At 40.9% G+C, this 22821-nt stretch overlaps 1 long non-coding RNA gene across 1 annotated transcript; it reads right to left on the bottom strand.

The window, feature by feature from the left end:
• Positions 1-12096: 12096 nt before the first annotated feature.
• On the bottom strand, positions 12097-22818 carry LOC125103047 (uncharacterized). The gene is made up of 3 exons (XR_007128267.1): positions 22707-22818; positions 21842-21954; positions 12097-12225 (listed from the first exon to the last, which is right to left on the bottom strand). It is a non-coding gene; the product is annotated as an uncharacterized LOC125103047 (long non-coding RNA).
• Positions 22819-22821: the final 3 nt, after the last annotated feature.

Below are 22821 nucleotides of genomic sequence, written 5' to 3'. Positions count from 1 at the left end.
GGATAGGGTCAAGCTTCAGTACATGGGTCACAAATTTCACTATCTCTCCTTCTAAGTCAATTGGATATAGGCAACTCAGATTTACATAAGCAACTGATCTGTTTTGCATAAATGAAAACTAGAACGTAAAGAAAAAGTTTTTGGCTGAGGTCATTCCTGGTTAAAGTGGTATCAAAGCCCCATTTTCTCTTGTTTGTGTTAATTCTCAGATAAAAGGCCTAGGATGCAGAGTACTAAAGTCTTTAACTCTCTGCTGATAATTTAAGGGTCTTGCCTTGAGAAAAATTTCTGTGAAGTAGAAGCAGCAGAGGGCAGATTTGGATTCGATTTGGGCAAGTGCTACGATGTGCTGAAAGCTTTGCAAAGCGAATGTGAATTCCAAGGCAGAAACCAGCACTGTCACGGACTTGTGGTTCCGTTTGTAAAATTTGTCGGATCAAACGTGGAAGGCGAAGGGATAGAAGGGTACAGATTTCATTTGTAAAGTTATTTTTCCTAACGGCAAAAGCATTACATGCTCAATTGAGGAAAGTGGAAAATAAAATTTAGAGAAGAAAACAAACCTAGTTTTATTCAGAAATAACTATTAAATGTATTTTGGTGCATTTCTATATATTCTCTTTCCCTCCTTCCCTCTCTCTCTATCTCATATAGTCCAAGATATGTGCTGGAAATATACTATAGATACTGTTTGTATCCTATCTTATTCACTCAATAATAAATTATTAACCTTTTCTCATGTCCTTAAAAATTCTTCCCAAACATCATTTTGAATGACTGATAATTCATCAGAAACGTATAGCATAACTTAACCATTCTGCCTTTTTAGGGAAAATTTTATGGTGAAAATTGTTGCACAGAAACCTTAGACATACTTCAATTATTTCCTCATGACAGATTCATCGATGTGGAATTATTTGGGGAGACAGAAGAGACAAACTTTCTCTGGCTCTCAATTAAGATTACAAAGTTGCTTTCTAGAGAAGTTATATCAGTTTATGCAAGAATGCCCATTTTATGATATCTTGAATGTCCTATAGAGTATCTTCTAAAACTCTTTGTAATTTGAAATGCTGAAAAAATTGCAATTATTTGAATTTGCATTTCTTAGCTTATGAATGAGCTTGAACATATTTCGTATGTTTACTAACTACATCCATTTCTTCTGTAAATATGTCTTTTACTTGCTTTTCTATCAGAGGTCTTAGTGTTTTTCTTAACATACATATTGAAGACAGCAATCTTTTGTTATACTTGTGACATACATTATGAGTTGTGTGGCATGTATGTATTTCTGTACTAAGACTGTTAACACTCATTGTTGAAATCTGGTTTTGTCTCATGTATATATCCTCTTCTGAAGTTCTAATCAATTCTTCCAGGACCCAGTCAAAACTTATTTCCTCCTCAAAGCCTACCAACGCCCCTGAGGTGAAATGAAGCTTTTCCCCTTCTGTGCCACCACCATATTTGGTTTTGTCACTCTACAGCACTTGTTTCCATCTGCTTTACGGGGAAGCCTCCCTCTTTGGGAAGCAGCCCTATCATTTTGCTATGCCTTGTGGTACTCACACAAACCTCTGCACAAAACAAGCATCTGATAAATACTTTCTGTGCTAAGTGAAGTGAAATCAAAACCATTATGACTTAACTTCCAAAATAATGGATCCTTTGGGAGGGAGACAAACCATAAGTGACTCTTAATCTCACAAAACAAACTGAGGGTTGCAGGGGGGAGGGGGGCCGGGAGAGGGGGGTGGGGTTATGGACATTGGGGAGAATATGTGAAGTGAGTGCTGTGAGTGCTGTGAAGTGTGTAAACCTGGCGATTCACAGACCTGTACCCCTGGGGATAAAAATACATTATATGTTTATAAAAAATATTAATAATAAATTTAAAAAATTTAAAAAAAGAATTAAATTGAAAAAAAAAAAGGATCCTTATCATCCTGTGATTACAAGTGCCGTAGAACTGACAAAATGAACTACAGTCCTGATGATTTCAAAAAGATATCTCACCATGAATTCTTCGGTCATAACCCAAGCATAGGCTGGAGCGATTTATGACTCTAGAGCAGTTTGGCTGAACTTAGTCACTCCTATAAGCTTTTTCTCAATGATAACCATGAGGTCATGTAGTTAAATTTAACTGGGAAAAGTAGATCTTAAAAACCACTCCAGGTGACACAGATATAAAAAAGAGAAATAGGAGCTAGACAGGCACACTTAATCACAACTTCTAATGGGTTTAGAAATATGAAAACAACCACCAAAACAGCAAAATATCTAAGAATGCACAGTTAAAATGGCCAGAAGTGATTCTGAGGGCTATAATTTTGTTTTTTGACCCTTAAGGTTATAGAACAGAGTAATAAACATAACCAGTAAGTACTATAGCATATGGTATAGTGGCCGACTATTCACCAGGAATACTGATATGAGGGACTAATTTTAACTTTAAAATTCAAGCACTCAATTTGTTTCAAGAAGCAAGAATTATCTTGGTTTTGTGGTTGTTGTTTTTTTTTTCCCAGAACAATTCACATGAAAATAGGTCTACAAGATAGGTCACAACTGGAACCCAAGAATAGTGTTAAAGTGCCAATTAATAGTGGGATAACTTTTGCCTCAGTCTCTTTGGCTCACCTTGGGGTCTGGATGAGCTCAATCGTCTGGGCTGACAGACCCTATCCCCTGAGATCCACACCATTGCTTTTTTTTTTTTTTTTTTAAGATTTTATTTATTTATTTGATAGAGATCACAAATAGGCAGAGAGGCAGGCAGAGAGAGAGAGAGAGAAGCAGGCTCCCCACGGAACAGAGAGCCTGATTGGTGGCTTGATATCATGACCTGAGCTGAAGGCAGAGGCTTTAACCCACTGAGCCACTCAGGCGCCCCCACACCATTGCTCTTAAGGCCTAATGATTTCAGAATAAGCAGACCCTGCAGAACCTTAAGAAAGAAGGAAAATCTTCACGCAGGATGTGCTATTGTTTCAAGCCTTGAATTTCAAAGCCTACAATCCACCTGTGAAGCAGAAGAGGACTGGAGCAGGCATTCCTTTCCCAAGAACAGTTTTTTGTCTGCCATGTGGCAGAGAATACAAGGGGAACTTGACTCCCATTACTTTTGGGAGATCCCAGTGTAAAAGGACTTTTTCTTAGCAAATGTTCCCAGGGCCACCAGGCATGGGAAGTCTCACTGAGATGTTGGTGAAGGGATAATGGGTCCCTGTGAATGCTCACTAATGATGTTATTATCTCTTATAATAACATTATGATCAGAGGTTTAATGCTACCCTGGAATGATAATAGACAAATTAAATTTTAGAACAGGAATGTTCTGTAATGATGCCCTAGTCAAACTCTCAACATTGTACTGATGAGGTGGTCTGAACAGAAAGTTCAATTACTTACCAAAGTAACCCAGCACTTTGGTGCAGGGTCCCGACTAGATTCTAAACCTCCCAGGGCCTTCCCAGCGCCCGGTGCCCCTGCTGTCCAGGACCCTCCCGGTCGCCACAAGGTTTCTACTCTTCATCTCAAGCATTCCTTTGATGGTCTCACAATCTATAATTTTTATAATTAAATTTTTTTTAGTCAAGGCACATTTATAAACGAAGTTATTTTTAAAAAGAAAAACAAATCCCACGAAAGGACTAGGAAAAAGGCAACAAGCTCTCATCCTGTTTCTTCTATCCTACTCTATACATGCAACGATGTTTACTCATTTCTCCCCTGTTCCTCTTGCATTCCTTTTGGTCTTTAACTCAAAATAAAATACTGATGTGCCTATTGCTTATCAATGTCAGATTTTTGTTTAAAGATTTTATTTATTTATTTGACACAGAGAGAGAGATCCCAAGTAGGCAGACAGGCAAGCAGAGAGAGAGGGGGAAGCAGGCTCCCTGCTGAGCAGAGAGCCTGATGCAGGGCTTGATCCCAGGACCCTGAGATCATAACCTGAGCTGAAGACAGAGGCTTAGCCCACTGAGCCACCCAGGTGCCCCTCAATGTCAGATTTTTGCTTGTGGATTTGGTAGAAGAGAACTGAGTTCATCCTAGTTCCACAACTCACACCCTCTACCTTCTTTTATTACCACAGACTCTCTTTACCTTTCTGGGCAGAGTACTGCCAGTGTGACTTATTCTGTTGATCACCGACTTGTGTAGAGTGTTGTTATACATCTTTTGTCTTTATTTTCTAAAGTACATTATTTGAAATCCAATGACATGTAGATCATATGCTTAATGCAGTTTTTAACACATATGTCTTAGATGCTTAATAATCCATGTTTAGTTTTGCTTTCTTTCTTTCTTTTTTTTTTTTAAAGATTTTATTTATTTATTTGACAGAGAGAGATCACAAGTAGATGGAGAGGCAGGCAGAGAGAGAGAGGGAAGCAGGCTCCCTGCTGAGCAGAAAGCCAGATGTGGGCCTCGATCCCAGGACCCTGAGATCATGACCTGAGCTGAAGGCAGAGGCTTAACCCACTGAGCCACCCAGGCGCCCTAGTTTTGCTTTCTTTTGAGCTCTGAAACACCCATGGTAGTATATTGGAAGCAGTCTTCTGGGATTTGCTTTCTTTACTCAGTATTATATTTCCAAGAGTTATTGATTGTGTTGCATTTTCCTTTTCTTTTCTTTTTCTTTCTTTCTTTTTTTTTTTTTTAAAGATTTTATTTATTTATTTGACAGAGAGAGAGCCAGTGAGGAGGAAACACAAGCAAGGGGACTGAGAGAGGGAGAAGCAGACTCCCCGCCGCACTGGGAGCCAGATGCAGAGCTCTATCCCAGGACACTGGGATCATGACCTGAGCCAAAGGCAGACCCATAGTGACAGAGCTACCCAGGCGCTCTGTGTTGCATTTTCTGAGTTCATTTGACATCTTTGTGATACTACATTATGTGAATGCATTGCAGTTTATCCTGCTGCTGTCTCAATGGATATTTGTTTTTTCCTTTTCCTCCCTACTTCCTGAGGAGCATTTTTGTGTCTCCTGGTTGGCACATGCCCAGAGCTTCTCTTGTGTATGTAGTCAGGAGTGAGAATACTGGGTCACCTGCTATAACAAGGTTCAGCGTTTAGAGATATTGCCAAATTGGGGTGCCCTCTCACCAGTGATACATGTTTCTATCGGTCCGACAGCTCTCCACATCACTGTGAAGTGGCATGCTAAGGAATTTGAACATTTTTATGTTTTATTGGCCATTAATTTTATTCTTCTATGAAAAGCTTACATACATCTTTTGTTGGTTTTTCTATTATATTGTCTTTTCCATATTGTAGTAGTCATTCATGTATTATGAATATGCTCTAAGGTTTGTTATATGTTAAAATAAGTCAGGGTACAGTCAGGAAAAGAAATCACACCAATTATTTGAACAGGAAAATTTTAATATGAAGAAATATTAAGTAGTAGAAGGTAGTTATCTATGAGAAGAAGTGAAAGATGAAGGTAAGAGGTCTAGAAGTGCCAGAGCTGGTTTATTAGAAGTACCTGCCAGTGCAGAAGGTGTGGGCGTACTGTGCTCTGAGTGGTCTCCGGAAGTGGTTCACCATGGCTAGAGGGCAAGGTAGGTGAGAGCTTGTCTGTGGAAGTAATCAACCATTGCAAAAGGGGTGGGGTGGGTGTGGAGGGGGTTGGCAGGAAGAAGGCCAGAAGTTGTGTCTTATCACTTGATCAGATTCAGATTAAACATTACTGGCAAGACCACTTCATAGGTGATACTGTGTGATGCTTATCTGACCACGTCAGGAGGCCACTAATGGAAGGTTAGTTCTTGCTATCTCCTAGAAATCTCCATGATAAACCCACATGTTCCCATTTGCTCTTAAATGATGTGTGGGGCGAAATTTTACACTCTGAGAATATATTCTTTCTCGACAACCTTTCATGTAATGGTTCTTATAATTTTTGTCCTGATCAGATAAAATACATTGGAAATTACAAAATGATGATTATTTTAATTCTATCAAACTGCATTTATTAACCTGCATTCTTCTGTAAAGAGGTACTTTCTCTCACTTTCCCCCTTTTCTTAAGGTTTGACAGAAAGCAGGCAAACACCCCGAGACTGATTGGATGATGTCAAAAAGCTACAGATGTCGGCCAGAAGAAGCTCCCATGGACCAAATTTGGGATAATTTGATCACCAAAAAGAATGATGGTATAACTAATTATAATGTCAATAAATAAAATCCATAAGTCTATAGTAATGTAAAGAGTACAGAGAGAAAGAGATCTTTCAGCTACTGAGTATAAACCCTATACACTTTTAGTTATGATTATTGATATATTTGGATTTATCTTTACATCTTACTTCTGGACATTTATTTTTGTTCTACTTTTTCTGTGCTTCTAGTGTTATGTTTGTTTTACAGAGATTGATTTTAGTTGTTAGGATTCATTTATTTTTGCTTTTTCCTTATCCCATTTCCCCCCTTCACATATTTTGAATTTAGACACTATTTTCATTCATTTAGTGTTTGTCTCTGAAAAATTGCCATTTACATTTCTCAAGATAAAAACAATGTGTCTCCTTAACTGGACACACAAAGACCTAAGAACACCAACTCCAATTACCCCTCTGTCTGGTGTACTTATAGTCTAGCATTTTAGCTCTGTTCTTTTTTTAAAAGCATTTAAAATTAGAAAGGATCATCATTATTATTTTATAGAGAAAAATTTTTGTTTGGATTTATATTTATGTTTTTAATTTACCATGTTTTTCATCCACCATTCTTTCTAGAATCTTAGGCCCCTCTGCTAAGACCATTTTCCTTCTTCCTAAATTATATCCTCTAGTAGATCCTTTACTGATTATTTCTTAGTGGGAAATTCTCAGATTTTGTTTATTCACAAATATCTTTATTTTACTTCCATTCTTATTTATTTATTTGAGAGAGACTGAGAGAGCTGGGGTGGGGGGAGTAAGGGGGAGGAAGAGAGACAAGCAGACTCACCCTGATAGTGGAGCCCAGCAGGGCTGGGCTGGATCCCACAACCCTGACCTTATGACCTGAGCTGAAATAGAGAGTGGGACACTCAACCGACTGAGCCACTCAGGCGCCCTTACTTGCATTCTTAAATAGTTTTGCTAGGTACCAATTTCAAGGTTGGTTATTTTCCCTCACCACTTTTATGATACTATTCCACTGTCCTCGGAATCCATTGTTGCTATTGAGAAGTGTGTGTCAGTCTAATAGCCATTCCTTTGTGTTCTTTTTTATTTTATTTATTTCTCTTAAGATCTTCTCTTTGGTTTTGGTGTTCTGTAATTCTACTACCACATGCTTAGGTGTGGGGTTCTTTTTGTTTATTCTGCTTGTGTGCAGTTCTTGAATCTGTAGACACATGTTTCTAATCAATTCTGGAAACGTTTTAGTTATTAGCTTGCTAAACATTTCTTCTTCTCTATTATGTCTATTCTCTTCTCCTAAGACTCTCATTTTATATATAATAAACTCTCTCATTTCACTCTCCCAATTCTTTAATGTCCTTATATTAGCTAAGGTTTTCTAGAGAAACGGAACCCATAGGAGGTGCACATGCTTACACACACACATCTCATGGAGAGAAGGAGACAGAGAGACAGAAGCTTGGCCAAGTCCAATACCTGTGGGGTGGTTAATAGGTTAGAGACCCAGGGAAGAGATGCAGTTGGAGTCTGAAGGCAGTCTGCTGGCTGAACTCCCTCTTCACTAGGGAGGTCAGTCTTTTTTCTGTCAAGGCCTTCACCTGTTTGGATGAAACCCACCCACATTATGGAAGACAACCTACTTTTTTTTTTTTTTCTTAAAGATTTTATTTATTTATTTGAGAGAGAGACAGTGAGAGAGAGCATGAGCGAGGAGAAGGTCAGAAAGAGAAGCAGACTCCCCATGGAGCTGGGAGCCCGATGCGGGACTCGATCCCAGGACTCCAGGATCATGACCTGAGCCGAAGGCAGTCGTCCAACCAACCGAGCCACCCAGGCGTCCGACAACCTGCTTTCTTAAAAGTCTACTGATATAAATGTTAATCTCATCCAGAAACTACTTTCACAGAAACATCTAAAATAATGTCTGACCAAATATCTGGGTACTGTAGCCCAGCCAAATTGACCCAATAAAATTAACCATCATAGTCCTGTTCATGTTTTCTCTCTTATTTTACTATTACAAATTCTGAACCATTTCTTTGCATCTGTTCCAGCCACTGTCTAGTGCTGAAAGCTCTGAAAGCTCTGATTGTCACTTTTAATGTTTTTAAAATGTCTTTGATTAGATACAGGACTTTGAGAACTATGTCGTGTTGTTTGGATGTATGTGTTTTTAATTTACATAAGGAATATCGTCTTGTACTGTTTCTTACATTTTTCACTTCATGGTACATTTTCATGTGTTTCTCACCAACTGCATGGTAATTCATGGTGTGTATCTACTACATTGAACATTTTTTCTCCAAATCATGAGCAAGCAGCTTGTCTCCCCAGTCCCACCAAAGACTGATCAACATCCTCATATATGCCCTGCCCCACTTCATGAACCTAGGACAATTTCTCTGAGGAGCACTGATGGAGAAAAACTTAAATTCTCATTTTTATTTAGAAACAATTCTAGTAGAAGACAAGGCTCTTCTGTCAGAAATCTTTAAAGACTCACTGGGGAACAGTCAATACAAAAAGCCTTGATGCTTTTCTAGTTTTATATGTAAAACATACACACATAATGCAAGCACATACATAATTCCATATTCTTCGTTTTGGGGTTGAAATAAACAAAAAAGTCACATGAGTGACACATTGCGAATCGCTGCGATATTTGTTGTTGAAGTCAATACTAATTGATGCTTTTCTTATAAACTTTGTACACAAGAAACCAGCTGAAGAGTGAATTTTCCCAGGGGAATGTGAATTCCCTAGATGGTTCACAACAACATAGTCTCAGTAAATATAACCAGATGTCAGTGAAGGAGCCGTGGGCTAGCACTGAATGCTTTTCCATGCACTTATTTGCTGTCTTGACAACAGGTCATTCTTCCCAACTTATATTGATATCTGTTGTTTTGTAAATTTCTTAACCATTCAGAAATAAGCATTATCATAATGTCCTTAGAAATGAAAACAGTACACATACTCCATAGCTCTCTTGAAATCACTTCTAGTTTATTATGTATTATGTAAACTGTGGATATCGGGTACACACACAAGTTAACTTTCTATTATCTGTGCTTGAAGGAGAAGAATAAAGAGTGGTGTTGTTAATGTTGTTTCCCCAAATTCTACCACTTCCACCTTTTCCCCTCTGGGGCTCTCTTGCTCACAGAATGGTATATACAGATTAAGCCAATCAGGGAAATGATGATACTTTTTTTTTTTCTGAAGAAAGGAAATGGCTCTGTTGCTTTTTAGACTTACTTTTTAATAACCAGGCATGTATCTGGTACTTCAGGTCCAGACTGTAGTAAAAAGAGAATTGGCTAAGCCAGAGAAGTATCTGCTATGCACTTGAGTATATCCAGGTTGCTGGACCTCCTAACTTACTCACTCAGGAAAGGTCAGAGGAGGGAAACTGCCTGGTAGATCCACCAAAGGAGGCTGGAGGCTTACCCACAGAAACAGGACCTGAAGGAAATGATTGGTTCGGCCTCTTTCTTTAAGGCACACTAAACTTCTGCAATAGGCGATTGCAGCCTAATGAGTGTTGACCCCTTCAACAAATATTTACTGAGAATCTATTTAACCAGATACAAAGAACAGCACACTTTACCTTTACTGTAAGAGTTCACAAGCTAGAACAACCTGTCTCAAAATGTGTATTCCAAAAACAGGTGCTTGATGCAGAAGAGATCTGTGGTTTGAATGTTTGAAAAATGCTGGGTTGTTTTGGTCTGCTCAGATTATTATAACAGACCTGCTTACACAGCAAGCCTCACACAACAAGCATTTATTCCTCCGTTCTAGATGCTGGAAATCCAAGATCGAGGAGCCAGCAGATTCAGTGCTGGCGAGGGCCTGCTTCCGGGTTTGCAGCTGCTGCCTGTCTTCTGGCTGTGTCCTCACAGGGCAGAGAGAGTGAGATCGTCCTTTGGGGTTGTAGCACTAATCCCAGTTATGGGGGGCTGCATCCTCATGCCCTCCCCTTTTCCCAAAAGCTCCACCAGCAGATACCATTACATTGCATGTTAGGATTTCAACATATGAATTTTGGGGGGATACAAATATTCAGGTCATTAGATGGGTTATAAATGTTAAAAAGATTGCTTTTGGCAGGACCTAGTGCATTTAACATGCAGACAACATTGTGATTTCCCAAGAGGAACAGAGACTACAGTATTTCCCTAAACACGCAAAGGACTAATATTCCACTGAAGCATAGTTTAAGAAACATTTAAAACTTGATCTAGTCCTCCCCCCCTTTCTCCAGCCACAAGGGTCTCGGGGGTGTTATTTGACCATTCCAGCCTCTCAGCCCGAGGCTTTACCTTGTCGTTACCCCCACCCCGGGCGCTTTTCTGTGGCCAGTCACTGCTCTGACCCCTCTGGTTCCTCACCAACCCTCTGGATCTCCTTTCCCTTTCTTTCCCTCCCTTGTAATTATCACCTCCTACCATCCCACATATTTCACTTATTTATTGTGCTTAATGTCTCGTCTCTCCCCAGAAACACATGCGCTCCCTGAGGGCAGTAGTTTTGACTGTTTTGTTCATGGCTGACTTCCAACAGTGCTTGGCATGGAGTACCTGACTGAGGAAAGAACTGGCGTAGAAGGACAGCTGCTGCAAGAAATATTGCACCATAACTGTAAAATTCTAAACAATTATTCTGATCTGTGCACACACTATCCCTCTTCCTTGATTTTTAGGGATCTAAGCCTTCAATGTTAATAATTTGTTTATGACTTAATATTAAAAAGAAAAATTACTATTTAATTCTAAAACTTGATTCACCCAAGTTCTACTGGCTGATAATGAAAAGGATGGTTTTGAGAAAAGGAAGTAGATCTGGCTCTAAAGTTATTTTTCAAAGCATAGGGGACACTAATTTTGATCTTAAGTTCATCTCCCTCCCCCCAACCATTGTCTCTCTTAATGGTAAGTCATTACAGAAATATATCCTTGGGGCACCTGGGTGGCTCAGTGGGTTGGGCCTCTGCCTTTGGCTCAGGTCATGATCTCAGGGTCCTGGGATCAAGCCCCGCATCGGGCTCTCTGCTCAGTGAAGAGTCTGCTTCCTCCTCTCTCTCTGCCTGCCTCTCTGCCTACTTGTGATCTCTGTCAAATAAATAAAATCTTAAAAAAAAAAAGAAATATATCCTTAAGTAGGGCTCTGTGAACCGGAAAAAAGGTACCTCTTCTTTATTTTTCCCCATCTTGTGTTAAATGCCAGTTTACCAAACTGTCATCAAAGTTAATTTTATTAAATTGTGCTCATTCATGCTTACATCCCTGTAAGCAAAGCTAGCTTGTTATCAAAACTGACAAAAATCAGGGGTGCCTGAGTGGCTCTGTCAGTTAAGGATCTGACTCTTGATTTTGGCTCAGGTCATGATCTCAGGTTGTGAGATTGAGCCCTGAGTTGAGCTCCCGTGCTGGGTGTGGAGTCTTCCTAAGATTCTCTCTCTCTCATGGCCCTCCTTCCCTTCTCTCTTTCCATCTCTAAGAAAAATACAAAAACAAACTAACAAAAATAAGAAGGAAGAAAACAGTACAGTTCCTTTCTGTTTCATGTTCCTTCAAAAAATAAACTTATGAAAATCTGTGTCTAACTTTTCTGATGTTTAATTTTTAAGAGTGTTGTATGTGAAGGCAAAGTTTTAATGGGACTAGAATAAACCTTAATAAATTTTTGTGTTATGGAAGTTTTCAAACATACACAAAAGTAGAGAGAATAATATAATAAATCCCATGTACCTCTCCTCTAGCTTCAACATCTATCAACATTATATTACCCTCGGACTAGATTTAAATATATGAAAAATGAGTCTTCATTACCAAAAGAAGTCCTGTTTTCAGTACTATATCCAGTCTAAGACTAAGTAGATTATCAGATATATCTTGATTTCACACCACAGTATTCTAGAATCAGTGAAAATGTTAATAACTGAAATTGTCTGGAGAGCGTAGGTCCAGGGCTGAGGAGGGGAGTTTCTCCACGGCATGGCTGATGGCAGCAGTGGAAGGGAAAAGAAGAAAGCTTTTTTCCTTTTGTTTCTGGTTTGTTCCCCTGTCAGATTCATCCTATTTAATAAAATAAGAGTTACTATTAATATTAGTCCCATTTATTGTGTGTCTTCTCTCTTCTAGGCAATTTGCTATTTCCTTCACAAATATTTCTTTTTTCAGTTTTCACCAACCCTACAAGATAGTTATCGCCAGTTTTGAGATGAGTCAGTTAAAGCTCAGAATGGTTAAGTAGGTTTCTAAGATCACATAGAATCTGGAGAACAGGGCTGGGGTTCAAACCCAGGACTGCCCAACGGTCAGCCAGATCCTACCAACTTCTACTTCTACCCCCCAAGGTTTGTGTCTCTCAGCCCGTCTCTGGGACTCCTCTGTGAGATTCCCCACAAGTCTCTTTACCTTCACATAGCAGATGCTGTCATTGCCCCACCAGTCCCCCTGGCATGTAGTATTTCTGTGCACGCTAGCTACACTTCTGATTGTCGGAACCTGCATCAATGCTTGAGAGCCTTCCCTCCCCTCTGGAGCCTGTTCTGCCCCAGAGGAGGATAGGCCAGACTTTCCAGACAATGACCACTCCCCACTCAGGTAGTGACTGACAGGAGCTCAATATCCAGGTCCCTCCTCCTTGGGCAGGATAATTGCAGTGCTGGCTCCAAAGTTCCTCAGCAGTATTAATTCTACTTGCACACAGTGGAAACTTGCTTGAAGATAGACACTTCAGTGATTTTCATCCCTTCCAGTCGCGTTTTCCCACCTCCCAAATTAACTTTTTGCACTCAAATCCTGTCAGGATCTGTTTTTAAAGAAACTAAGACTCTTTCTATGCCACAGTTCCTTAACTATAAAAAGTCAAGGTGTTGTACAAGATGAATTCAAGAATTCTATAGTTCTGTTGCATGACGGTAAATGCAACCCAGACATCAAACACGACCTTCTTATCTCTCTTTCTCTCTCTCTTTTTTTTCAAAGATTTTATTTATTTATCTGACAGAGATCACAGGTAGGCAGAGAGATAGGCAGAGAGAGAGGGGGAAGCAGTCTCGCGGCTGAGCAGAGAGCCCGATGCGGGGCTCGATCCCAGGACCCCAGGATCACAACCCGAGCCGAAGGCAGAGGCTTTAACCCACTGAGCCACCCAGGTGCCCCGACCTTCTTGTCTCCTTTGAGACAGATCAAATGGGCTCAATCCCATCGACCCTAAGTCCATGGCCATGGGAATCCTAAGCCCTCTCGAGAGTTCTGAGAATCCCTGAAGGACTTACTGCAGTCTCTCATGTCTACTTCCCAGGCTTCTGCTTCTTTAGAGACTCTTCTACCATGTGGACCCAGCTGGGGATCTCAGCTTTGACTTCTCTTAAAGCAAACAAACAACAAATAAAAACCAACTTCCTAAAAACGTGTAGCTTAGTAAGACCTTAATTAATTTCTGGGAAGAAGAAATTCTCTTCGGTTCTTCATCATCTCTCTCCTTGTTACTCTCAGGAGAAGTAACATCCCATCCCCTGTCCATGCAATCCAGCTTCTCCCTTCTGGAATGTTTTGGTCCATGTTTGTCATCTAAGCCTTAATGGCTTTGCTTGTATGAAGCGACCTCATCAATTTCTTCTCTCAGACAATGACACTTTCCTGCTTAGGGGGTATTCTGGTGGAATGGTTCAGTGAATCATCCCTTCCCTTTCTCTCACCCCTTTTTCAAGTGAGTTAGATGGAGCTCTTCTCTTTCTCTTCCTCTAGTGGGCGCTGCTGTTATCTCTTTGATATACCAAAACAGGAGTCTTCAATTAGTGTTTACTTTTTCTGTGTCTTGCTCTCTTTTTCCATCTAGCTGGTACATTTAGTTCTCTTTTCCAGGCAGTCCTTGATGCTGGTCTCTACCTCACTGCAAGCACGTCACACTTTTCCTAAAGTTGCAGACGGCTTCTCACTGCTCTACTGATAACGTGCACACATGATGGTCTTTTAAAGAAGTCTCCCTCTGCTAAGCAAAATCAACACACACTAATTCCTTGTGGCTCCCTGAGGTTGCACCTTCTCTACAGTTTCAATAACACCTCAGCTATGCTCTTCAAAGTATTTCCAGCTGTCAAACTCGTGGTACCTGAGTTTGCGTGCCTTCATCCACAAAGAACCAGGCATGATGAGGGATGGTGGACATTCATTGGTGGAAGTGTCAGTGAAAGATACAGAGGAGGATGTAGGAAGTAGCAAAAGCCTTCAGACCATGATGCAGGTCTCACTGGAGTGCAAGGAGGGGAAGGAGGAAGGACGGCAGGGGATGAAGAATTTCAGACTATAGCACAGTTGTCAGAAAGTTTTGGTCGGTATGATGAGGAGTCCTGGAGCCAAAGCTGTCTGTTAGGGAAATCCTACGTCTGCAGGAATGGATAACACTAGTACCCCAGCCATTCTCTGTCATTGGCTGAGTGCAGGCCAAGGGGAGTGTGGCCTCAGTGAATGCAGGCTGGTAGTGAGGTGGCATTCCTCAGAACAGCTGGGTGGAGCACTTCGTTTTTATTTATATATTTTTAAAAGACTTATTTATTTATTTATTTGGTGCGGGAGGGGCAGAAGGAGAGGGAGAAGCAGACTCCCTGCTGAACAAAGAGCCTGATGCGGTGCTCCATCCCAGGACTTTGGGATCATGATCTGAGTTGAAGGCAGACACTTAAACCCATTGAGCCACCCAGGGGGCCCTGGATGGTACGTTTTAATGGCCACCACACTGTTTTTCAACACTTTCCTTTCTGTTGGAATACTTTTTTATTACTTTGCCTATTATCTGTACAAGTTATGTATCTAATACTAGCAGAAAACCCTTAGAAGCTAAGTATTACATGAAATAATTATGTCTAATAAAGAATTAAAATGATTTCACACAGTAATTCTGAGAATAACTGTTTTCTCTTGGTGATTTTTATTCTAAAATGGATCATTTTAACTTATGACTTCCAAGAAGACTAACAAAACAAAACTCCTTTCAATTCAAGTATACGTTTATCCATTATCTTTTTAAAAAAATTTAGAATACTCAGATTTTATAACTTCAAATATTCTCGAAAAGTTATTGAAGTGATACCTTTTGTAAGGGCCAATTATAATTGTTTTTTAAAAATATTTTAAAAAAATAATAGATTTTTCAATTATATGAAAAATGAGTGTTACAGAAGAGATAATAGGTGATAAAACCTATTATCGGTAGGATAAGAACCACTTCACTTGTTAAAAAATTCATAACTGAAAAAAACCTCACAGTCAGTGACAATGATTCTGAACATTGTTAGTTATATTTCTTAATGGAAAGATTTCAAATCAATTTCCAAACTTTCTAAAAGGAAATGAGATAAAGGAATATCCAGAAAAATACAAAGTTGGTATCATTTGTAATGGTTCCAACATAACACTGACATTAACTTTGTATCAGAGACTACGTTAAGTTTTTTGGATGAATGTTTTATTTAATCCTCATAATGCTTTATTTTTACTCTCAATATACAGATAAAGAAACTGAGGGTTGAAGAGGTTAACTAACCAACTGCCCAAGGTCCCTCCATCTATTCTAAAAATAGAACCTGTAGTTATCAAAGGATTTATTTATCTACTACACTATCTTGCATTTCTAGTTAAGCTACTGCTCATCTGGGCTTGCGTGTGAGCTCTAAGGCCTCTTTCTCCCTCTACAGATGAAGACAGAATTTCAAAACTCTTAGTCATATATGAAACACTTTCATGAATTTTGTCATATTCTCAAAATATCTGTACTTTTATTAACTTAATATTTTTAATTGGCTCATTTTTTTAAAACAGCTTCATCCACAGAAGTAATGTCTGTGAGACTGATGTGCTAGTTATATTTTCCAATTCATGATAAATTAAATAGACATCCTAGTTACCTTCTCCTAACACTGAATCATGTGCCATAACTGGTCCAGATAAAAGTGTTGGTGACATGCCAGACTAAGATGTAGAGTAGCGGCAGGCTGAAACGCGGCTCTCTGTCTACTCTCATTGGCCTTGGCTTGCCAGATCTTACCACTGCAATGCTTTTTTGGTGTGTGTGTGTGCACGTTTGTATGAATGCGTGAGTGTATGCCTGCTCTGGAGGGTGGGAGATAGTGTGATGGGGTTAGGTGGGGGATGGGAAGAGGCCAAAAGAACATGCCTCCAGTAAGACTTACAAAAAGGATAAAAGCATTCAGCCAATTAGTTCCTATGGACTCACTGGTAGGGTTCACTGTGGACATGCCATGGTGGAAGCTGCCAAGGCTGGTAGCTGGAGATAATCACTGGGGCACAGAGATAATTTGGAAAGTGGGCACCTGGGATGCAGATAGCCAACTGTGTGTCCAGTGGCTGTGGGCTCCTCCCACAGAGGCCCTCACTGGTCACTCTTTGCTCCAGTCCTATGCCTTAAATGTGACTAGAAAACAGTGGCCCAAGATATTGTAAGAAAAGACTTTTGAGTCTAGAAGCTTGTTTCTAGAAATATTCAAGATGTAACCAGGCCCAGACTTGCATATATTTATCATTGTCCCATTAGTCAAACCAAGTGAAAGATTAAAAAAAAAAAAAATTATTTATTTATTTATTTATTTGTCAGAGAGAGAGAGAGGGAGAGAGAGCACGCACAAGCAGGCAGAGCGGCCGGCAGGCAGGCAGAAGCGGAGAGAAAAGCAGGTTCCCTGCAGAGCAAGGAACCCGATGCGGGACTCGATCCCAGGACCCTGGGATCATGACCCGAGCCGAAGGCAGCGGCTTAACCGACTGAGCCACCCAGGCATCCGTAAGTGAAAGATTTTAATAAAAGGTTAACTCAACATCAAATTAAGGAACTTCCCCAAAACAGACAATAAAGGAAGTATAGGATGATAGACCTCTATGCATCATCCCCCAGTTTCAAAAATTATCAGTCATTTTTCCACCTATTACTCCTTCCATTTTGGGGGGCAGGATTATAAAATTCTTCAGTGTGCATGCACCTCTGATGAAATTTTTGTTTTATATGTAACTGTCATGTCATTATCACATCTAAGAAAATTAAGTATAATTCATTTAAGGGATCTAATACTTAGCCTATAATCTGATTTTCCTGATTGTCTCAAGGGTTCTTTTCATAGGTGGTTTGGTCAAAACAGGACACAAAGTCCATACATTGCATTTCATGATTATGATTCTTTTCTTTTTTTTTTTTAATTTTTAAAGATTCATTTATTTATTTGAGAGAGAGAGAAAAAGAGAGAGCACTCAATAGGAGGGGCAGGGGGGAGACAGAGAGAGAGAGAATCCCAAGCAGACTCTCTGCCTGAGTGTGGAGTGCAATGCGGGGCTCCATGTCACAACCCTGATATCATGATTCAAGCCGAAATCAAGAGTTGGATGCCCAACTGATTGAGCTACCCAGGCGCCCCATGATCATGATTTTTAAATCTCTTTTATTCTTTAATCAGGCCCTTGTTTCTTGACGCCATTGATTTGGTAGAGAAACCATGTCATTTTTTTTTTAATTGAACATTTGATATTCTGGATTTGATTGATTGCTTTTTTGAGGTGGTTTGAGTTTCAAACTCCATCCTTGGTCCCCTGTATTTCCTATTCCTTCCAGAGGCTTGATTAGATTCAGATTCTATCTTAGGCAAGAAGACCTGATAATGGTTCTGGGTACTTCTGATTTTGTTATATCATGTTGCACATAAGGTCTGGTTGTTGGAATTTTAAGTTTTAGGTTTTTTATTCCTTTCTTATCTCAGATGCTCTGTCTCTTTGGTGAGATTACAAAACCATTCTACATTATTATACTTGCCCAACTGAATTAAAAAAAAAAAAACAAGCCAAAATGTACAGAGACAAGATGACTAGGTAGAATAACCGGTTCTGAGTCTCTTGGACAATCTGTATTTGAAGAAAGCTTCTCCTGCTTCATACACAAAGTGATTGAACATATAGGGGAAAGACATAAGATATGAACACATAGGGATTACTAAATGTAAGATTACAAAAAGCACATCACTAATTAGTATATTTAGAAACTGCACTATTAAAAGTCAGGATGAGAATAGCTGAAATTTAATGAGTCATTTGCTAATTATTTAGCTTATGGATTTCCAATGCCATTTGTTTCTAACCCTTTTCCTCCTCCTTAGGGAATTTTTGGTGGTTATTTTACTGCTTTTTAACACCTCCAGAAACCACTGTATGCTGGTAACTGATCATCAATTGTACACTTGGAGAGATACATAGGAGATTATGACTCAGGATCCACGCTGTGTTACTGACTGAGATAAACCACGAGTGGTTTGCAGCACAGTTGAAGATTTTCCGAGCCAAAACTAGTTAGAATTCTGCTGACGACCTAACGTGCTCCCTATTGCTTGGTAAAGAAACAGCAACATAAATCATGACGATCAATGCGTCTCCTGAAGAAAGAGACAGTGCTTCACCATGCTGCTGAGGAGCTAGATGTGCTTTGCTATGGGTCCAGCCCAGGGGCTCACAGCCGTGGCTGTACCTGGGGAGCTTTTAAACACTGATGTGCAAACTCTCCCTTAGAATTGAGTCTGGTTCTTGGGGCGCCTGGGTAGCTCAGTGGGTTAAGCCTCTGCCTTCAGCTCAGGTCATGATCTCAGGGTCCTGGGGTCGAGCCCCACATGGGGCTCTCTGCTTGCCATGGAGACTGCTTCCCCCTCAATCTGCCTGCCTCTCTGCCTACTTGTGATCTCTCTCTGTGTCAAATAAATAAACAAAATCTTAAAAAAAAAGAAAAAGAATTGAGTCTGGTGTTCTAAGGGTGGGTCCCAGGTACTGGGATTTTGAAAAAGTTCTTCAGGTGATTCTCTTATGCAGTCGTCTCCAATCTGGCCAGCAAATAATAGATGCCATTTATAGGTCACACTCCATGCAAAGGACTGTGCTGAACATCTCTTGCACATGAAGAAATGGATCCTCGGAGGGAAGTTATTCAATTGACATTTTGCTACAAAGCAGAGTTTCACACCCAATATGTCTGGCTTCTGAACTAGGGGCTTTTGAACTTTTTTTGAACATAATCCAAAGTTAGATAAAAAATTTACATCATGACTAAGAACACATAATATAATGACACACAAATTTAACAAACAATACTTAATCTTGTTAAGTATGATGCACATGGATATTCTGTTTAACTAAAAAAATATTCCTCAAGGGGCGCCTGGGTGGCTCAGTGGGCTAAAGCCTCTGCCTTCAGTTCAGGTCGTTGTGATCCCAGGGTCCTGGGATCAAGCCCCACATTGGGCTCTCTGCTCGGCGGGGAGCCTGCTTCCTCCTCTCTCTCTGCCTGCCTCTCTGCCTGCTTGTGATCTCTGTCAAATAAATAAAATCTTAAAAAAAAAATATTCCTCAAAACCCACTAAATTGATCTCATGACTTGCACTTAGAAACACTCTTCTTAACCATGACAGTACAGATTTCCATTCTGTTCCAAACACATGGTAAGATCTTTCCTTCATCAATGCCTTCTCATTTTGTTTGTTTTCTCATGTGGAAAGCCCATTTTTGTCCCCCTCTGCATTTTTTAAAGATCATCAGGGTGGCTTGTGTTTCCCAGACTACTCCAGTTTATGGTAGGTATTTCAAGGCCTACAGGTAACACAGCTCATCACATATTTAAAAATACTAAATTATATGGTATATTGTGATTCTCTATAATTGTCTTATAATATCTTAGATGGTTAATGTCTCTTTGACTAAATTTAACTTCTTTGAGGATAGTGGCCATGTTGTATGCTTTTGTTTCTGTACTTTTTGAAATGCCAAGCACAGAGCTTGGCACATCACAGATGCCAAAAATGGCTGCGCAACCCCAGACGAGTCAATCTCTGAGCTTTCATTTTTTCCATGAAATAAAGGGGGCTGTTTTAGGTTCATTCTAAAGTCTCCTCCAGGTTGTTAAGTCTATTTTTCTATGATACATAGAAACTTCTCTAAAACAGAGAAATGAAGGAAGAAAATAGGAAACATTTTTGTGAGTAACTACAAGAAAAGTTCTTGTGTGGGAAGAAAAAAGCCTGAAACTGGCATTTTTGGTAGGCAAAATATAAACTCCTCTGTGCCCATGTCTGAAAAGATAAAGGAAGAACTTACTGGAACTTGAAAATGAAGTTGGACCCTGTGTCACTTGGATACTGAAATGTGATTATTCATAGGCCTCATTTCTTTCTCCAGTTGAATGAACACACTGTATAGGTAATGACACATTTCCATGAGCTCTGATCAAGTTGAATTGATTATATAATAATACAGAGCTTGAAAAGGAATGTGGAGTTGGGGGTATGTGGAAGCAGAGGTATCAGGATTTAGGGAAAAAAATGATTGAATACAATTACATTTTAGATACTGTTTGTTTGCAAGTGGTTGTTAAATATCACAAGCACCTTCCCAAGGGCTTCTGAGGCCAAACGATGTGGCTAACTGTAACCCCAAGACCACTGGCATTTTTCTGGTCCTGGAGCTATTGGCGGAGAAGCTAGAGAGGTATTCAGTCCCCTTTGGTGTTGAGTGTGTGGTGGGGAATGGAGGGCTGTTGCGAGTGGGTCATCTATGGTCTTTACCTACTCAACATTCATTTTCTCTTTGTTAACAAAACTAATTTTCCTTTGGGGAACCTCCTCTCTTCTACTCAGTTCATGTGGTTTAGGTGTACAGGGCGGGGAGCACTAAAGCTATCTCCCTTGATCTTTTTCAGACATAGTCAAGTGACCCCAACCTGCATTGCATATTCAATGCTCAGTTCAGAGAAGGGAGTGGATCCAAGTTAGTCCAATAAGACTCATTCCTTGGCCTACTCTTTTGCTGATAGGATCAGTTGCAAAGGAGATCAGTGGAGAAAATAAGTCTGGGGCTGTCAGTTTAGGCCATGATTAGGGAAAATAAAACCTGTACAATCATAGCACAGCACAATATGGAGAAAAATGGAGTCCTAACATTCTTTGATCATCTGGAGAAAAAAAAAGATTCAAAAAAATAATAATTCTTCTTCCCCCCCTACCCCTTCCCCTTCTTCTTTGCCAAATCTACTCTTGGGATTTAATGCATATGAGCCAATACATTCCAACCTCCTCCACTGTAGGTTTTCTCCAGTCACTTTGAGTTGGGTACCTAGTACTTCCGATTATTCTGACTATATAGGAATTTATCATAATAGGAAGATCTCTTCCCTCCTAATTCACTGCCAACCTCCTCTCTCATCTTCATGTTTGCTCCAGGAAGGACCACATCTCCTGCTCTTATGGACCCCAAGGCTTATTTCTTCTCCACATTTTAAGAGAAATTGCTCCAACCTTTTATACATTGTCTCCCTGGCCTCTTCCTCCACAAATCAGCATGTGCTTGTTACAGCTTGTTACACAGCTGCCCTGTTACACCGATGGTAGGTCTGAGGTCCAGTCTCAGGCTACCACACCAGTGCTTTTGTGTGAATTAGAATCTACCACTCCTTCTGAGCCCACTGCCCCTAGGGAGGCAGCTCCTGGTAGCCCAGGCTGTATCTTAACCCTGAACTGTGGGCCCATTTCCACCTCAGCCAAAGGACACTGTGCAGGGACCAAAGGACAGTCTATCTTGAAGACCCACAGTCCAAAGAAGTAAGAATTGGAGCCATGAGGTAGAAAAACAAGCTGCTGCCCACACCCACTGTTACCTTGGTCTGTTCCTAACGTGTCGATGGCTGCTGGTGCGGTGTGTCTCTGCGGCATCTCCACACTGCACATACCTCACCGCGGTCTCAGCAGCGATCACAAGTGTTGATGAGAGCTGGGGAAACAGTATCACGTGTTACTTGAACGCAGCATTTCCCTGCATCATCTAGATCTTAAGACGGTAACTTTTCTGGAGCGTCCTCCTGAGTCCATTTTGGGGATCTTTACAGCCAATCTGTGTTGATGAAAGCCAAAGTCAACAGTTCAGAAATCCAGTTGGAGGCCATCTGGCAATTGGCCATCGGAGAAACGAGCACAGGGTAAAGCAGGACACTTGGCAAGTCTCCCATGCCCTACACAAGTGACACTTTCAGGAATCAGTCTAGGGGCCCCACTGGCCTTTACTTAGTTCATTCTCCAGCGCTCCCGGGGAGACCCTCATCACTGTGTGGGTGATAGAGGAAGAATATGTGGGACCCACGTGAGGAAACGCAATTCCACTGGGCAGTCGCCAGCGGCGCGCAAGGGCTTTGGGGGCGAGGGCGACAGCGGCGCTGCGGTGGGGGCAGGAAGAAAGGACCCAAAAGGATGGGGGCGGTGAGGAGACTGGGCGAAGTTCCAGGGGCAATCCTGGCGCAAGCCAAAGGCGGGAGCGGCGCCCCGGTGCCGGGTCCCAGCACTTGTCCCACCTTTGCCCAGGCGGAGGGGTAACCAGACCAGGCGGAGAGTGGGGGGAGCAGCGAGAAACTGGCGAGCGCGGCAGCCGGGAGGGGCGGCAGCCTGGACGGTGGCCTCCGAAATCGCTCCGTCTCAGCCGGCCCTCTCCCTCTTTATTTGCCTCCGCCCCCTCTTCCCTCCTCCCCTTACCTCCGGTCCTAAAACGCGGCGGGCGCCTTTAAGAGGGAGCTTTGGTTACCCTGGGGGCGGGAACCCCTCGGCAGATTGGGAGGCGGCGGCGCTCGTCCGCGATGCTCCTCACTTT

This window comes from Lutra lutra, chromosome 6 (assembly GCF_902655055.1).
Source record: "Lutra lutra chromosome 6, mLutLut1.2, whole genome shotgun sequence".
Classification (NCBI taxonomy): domain Eukaryota; kingdom Metazoa; phylum Chordata; class Mammalia; order Carnivora; family Mustelidae; genus Lutra; species Lutra lutra.
This window is presented reverse-complemented; position numbering and strand designations above follow the sequence as displayed.